This window comes from Lycium ferocissimum, chromosome 9 (assembly GCF_029784015.1).
Source record: "Lycium ferocissimum isolate CSIRO_LF1 chromosome 9, AGI_CSIRO_Lferr_CH_V1, whole genome shotgun sequence".
Taxonomy (NCBI): domain Eukaryota; kingdom Viridiplantae; phylum Streptophyta; class Magnoliopsida; order Solanales; family Solanaceae; genus Lycium; species Lycium ferocissimum.
Genome location: NC_081350.1, coordinates 35,053,164 through 35,057,910, shown reverse-complemented (window position 1 = coordinate 35,057,910; position 4,747 = coordinate 35,053,164). Strand labels below are relative to the sequence as shown.

Here is a 4,747-nt window from a genome sequence, read left to right as displayed (position 1 = left end):
TTTAAATAGTTTTTAGAAACTGACTAACGCTTAGATTACCCAAAACCTTTTGCGCGGATTGCCCTTCTTTAGCGGTGGCGCTTTTAAATTTTCGCCTCTCGTATTCCATGTTAGCTAGTCTTTAAGTTTGTATTCTTCACGGAGCACCGGGTTAGGTTACTAACCCCACCGCATTAAAAAAAAAAAAATCAAGTTAGTAGAGGTATGTCGGATCATCTGATAGAGCTTGCTTCTTAAGCGAAAAACTAAAATTTATGCCGGAGGGCAGCTTTGCTTTGAGGCATATATTTTATTTTTTTCACTTTTCAAGGCAAACTAAAAGTTATGCCTTAAGGAAAAGTTACGCCTTATGGGGCATACTTTTAGTTATAAAAGAACTCTATAAGACATATCTGTGCAATAAGCGGAATTTTTTTATTAAGGTATAACTAAAAAGTTGCCTTATAAGAAAAAGTCTATGTCTTAAAGGAAAAGTTTGCCTTATAAGCGAAAGTCATGTCTTAAGGAAAAGTTGCCTTATGGGCATCTTTTAGTTATGCCTTAATTAAAAATTTACCCATGCGCATAGTTCCTTAAGGAAAAGTTAGCCCCATAAGGCATAACTAAACTATGCCTTGAGGAACGATTATGCTCCCTCCGACATAACTTTAGTTTTTCGTTAAGAGGGTGTATCTTTGGATCGCGCCCCCCCCCAGCCCCTTGCCTTGTCAAATTATTTTTTTATTTTATGCTTCGAGCGGGAGTTCGAACTCACATTTCCAATATATCAAGAAACTTAAATACCACAAATATAAAGGACAAAATTTAAAGACTACAAATATGAGGCCAAAATTTAAAAACCACCCCAAAAGAAGGCCAATTCTGCGAATTGCCCTAACCTACTAATATTGCCATGAATTCGATTCTTTTGGGCTGAAGACAAGAGCTGTAGCTATGATTTGGGCCATTATTTGGGCTTTATCTTATCATAGGCTTAAGGGTACCCTGTTCCTTTTGGGCCTTGGTTTCTATTTTGGAATTTTTAAATGATGTAACTAAACACAAAAGGTATTTAAGTATAATATAATTACACTTTAATTTTATAACAAACAGTAGCGATAAGGTGTTTGTATTTACAGTTCATAGCTATAAAGTAAATGTATTTGGGTGACTGCATTTTTGGGCAAACTAGACATATTTGCCTGTATGTTTTTTTTTCTTTTCTTTTTAACATAGTTACGAGACAAAATTGGGTAAGATCCACCGAAGTGGGTAGCCTTAACTGGATGTCTAGTAAATCCCGAAGGCTGTTCTCGTACCTGTCGGGAAAGATGCCAACCATCTTTCCTTTCTACGAACAATATTTGACTATATGTGTTGTTTGACTGATCTACAAACATATGTATTTGACTAACTATATTTTGGCAATGTAGATGTATTTGACTTTATGTGTTGTTTGATTGATCTATATACATATGTATTTGGTACTGTATTTTGACAATGTAGATGCATTTGACTCTATGTGTTGTTTGACTGATCTATATACATATGTATTCGGCTGACTATATTTTTGCAATGTAGGTATATTTTTGCCTTTTTTAAAACAGATTCAAATCCACGTTTTAAGCCTATTTAGCTCGCTCAAAAGTTGAATACAGTGGAACTGTATATTTGAATACACCCGAATACACGCAAAACAAGTAAAATATAGCTACAAATTGTAATTAAAAAAACAGTAGCTACGATTAGTTAGTCGCCTAGAAACTATAGCTGTTTATCTAAGTTATTTTCTCAAATTTAAAGGAGTTGACCATGAAATCACCAAAATGAGATGAGAAAAGATTAACACACAACGCCCCGCCTTTTAACTAACTTATCCTTTTTCCAACACCAAAGAGATTTAGACTCTCGAAACTTACGCAACTACTTTAATTCATTATCAAGGAATGTGGTGCAGCAGATGGGGCCGCTCCTTCCTAAACCAGAGGTATCTGGTTCGAGTCTTGGGTATGAAAAAATTCTTGGTAGAGAGCGCTTTCGCCGAATGAGCCCTACGCAGCGAGAATCCGGATTAATCGGGCTCCAATGCAAGTATCAGATACCGGATGGGAAAAAAAAAAAAAAAAAACTACTTTAATTCATCTTGCTGTGTTGTTGTCTCCGACCAATTCGGATTTCTTAAATAAGAAAGAATTAATAAACTCTTATGAATATGAAACTAAAATGTAGTAATATTTTCTTCTGTATCGCAGTCAATTGCTAGGACTAATTTCATTGCTGAAGTAATTGTTGTTATTTCATAGTTTGAATTCTTTCGTTCACCCTATCAGATTTGGCTCCAATTTTATAGGCCTAATCAATAACTTACTATCCGATTCTTCATGTTGGATTTCAGTCTTGATAGTCACTTCTCCTTTGAAGAATTTTGCATGTTTGAGCTTGAGTCATTATATGGTACATGATTTAAAGGAGTTTAATTGAATTCTCTTTATCGATAAGTTATTTTGAATTATTATACGTACATCATTCCTAATAAATATGATTAGAAGTTGTTTAGGTTGTAGATTCAATTTCGAGGCACTAGCATTTTTTATTTTTTTTGAATCTCAATGTTATAAAATTCACGGCTCCTCCACTATCATCACATATCCAATAATAATAAAGTCTTGCGAGTAATCCCACTGATGTTTTTCTACAAAAAGAAAGCACAATTTTTTTCAAACAAAGCATATTTTATTATCTAATGAGACAAACATTGGCATACCAACTGCTTATTTAATTGGTTCAAAGTTGGATTAGTTGGTCTCATGTACTGGAAGTCGGTTTTAATGACGACTTTATGTTTAGCACCGTCCTGTTGTTGTCTTCATTATCTTCCATGAAACAACATTAGATTACTTACTAAGTAATTACTACTAATATATCCAACAGAAAGATCCTTTTGTACTATTGGCGTGGTTTAACATGTAGTCTTGTACTAGCAGGTTAGTTATCGTGCTTTGTTTATCAAATTAGTAAGTAATGTTTATCATAAAGATTAGTTATAATCACTTTAAAACTTATAGATATGTTTTATACCATCAGGTGCATTTGCTAGAATATTGTATCATATCTAATTAATATTAATAATGGATATAAAAGCCTTTTTTTTTTAAGAATTAATTACTCCTAAAGTACTAAGTAATATATTTCGTTTCATTTGGTGTTCATATATATGTGTTTTTAGTCTCTTGTCGTTAATAATTGCTTCATTTTTATAATGTTACTTTTTTCTTATCAATGTCCGCCCTCTCCTTGAAAAAGTTAAAACAAATAAAAGTATTCATTATTTATCTTAACGGGAAATCCTGCAAATTTCAGCCATGTCCCACCACCCACCCAAAAGGAGAGGAAGAAAGTATTGTGATAAATCATTAACCAAAAGATGACATGTAGTTCGGATAGTTTAATTATTAAGCCTCTGGTCGACCCAAAGGCCCGGCCCGTAAACCCGGACAACCCGAATCACACCAACACGGACAAACTGATAAGGAGGACAAATGGCGCTGGCCTAAAACATATAATATGCACTCAGAGTGGGATTATTACTGGGAACACACACACACAAACACACACATATGGCGGACAAGGTGGATACACACATAGGTCTCCTTACCGCATCACCAACCCCGTCCCCGCGGTGGCGGGGTGATGTAAAATACAAAGGTCGAGTCACACTCGAAACAAGTACCGAAAGTAAGTACATTTCAAAAATGCCAAATGTTTATTTTCAAAATACAAAACACTTCGAATTAAAAAAAAAAAAAATACTTGGTCACAACACATCGTTTTAGAAAAATCATGTACGTAAATGGCAAAATTTTTACGACAACATTCTTCAAGAATAGCAAGTTTTACAACATTTTAACATATTTCAGGAAGTACCATATTTATTACTTATAATAAATATCTTAAAAACATTGTATCTCAAAAAATTAGGAGTCTCTTTTTACAGAGTACTTTAGTTTTCTTTAAAATTATATTTTAAAGCTAGATAATCTTGTTTTCTCAAAAAATATACCTTTAATACATTTTCAGTATATATATATTAGATTGTGATAGCTTTATATAAAAGTAAATATTCCATTAGCATGCCATATATACTGTGGATATGTAGATTATACCAAATATAATACTCCCTCATACCAACTTGTTTCAATTTACGTGAACCTATTTTTTTATTAGTACGTACAAAGTCTCCATGAATTTCATCCATAACAACCAACATCAAATAAACGACCACGTGTACAACTTGGTAAAGATGCGAGGATCTTGACATGCTCGGTTTTCCGTTGTCATGGTTATACTCGGGCACGATATGATGCCTCGTCGATGGACGAGGCTTCCACGAGCTTCCCTCAATTTCTTTCGCCAACTTCCACATATTCCATCTTTGGTCCCAAAGTTTCTTTGATGTTTCCATACCAATAACATCATACAGCATTAAAGGAAGGCGACTTAATTGCCATAAAGAAGACGTTCCAAAATATCCGCCCTCGGTACCTACCCACTTCGGATATTTCGCCTTTAAAATCGTACGTAAATCTCGGCTTCAAGAATAGCAAGTTTTACAACATTTTAACATATTTCTTTCCTTTATTTAGAATTGTACTTTTTAGTTTTCTTTAAAAGTATTTTGGAACTCCTCTACTATAATAAAGATGAGGCTCCCATCCATTTTTTTATTAGGGGGGTTAGTCCGTTGACGGGGAAAGAGAGAAAGAGTTCA

At 34.0% G+C, this 4,747-nt stretch overlaps 1 pseudogene; it reads right to left on the bottom strand.

The window, feature by feature from the left end:
• Nucleotides 1–1,222: 1,222 nt before the first annotated feature.
• Nucleotides 1,223–1,340, bottom strand: LOC132032263 (U6atac minor spliceosomal RNA; annotated as a pseudogene).
• Nucleotides 1,341–4,747: the final 3,407 nt, after the last annotated feature.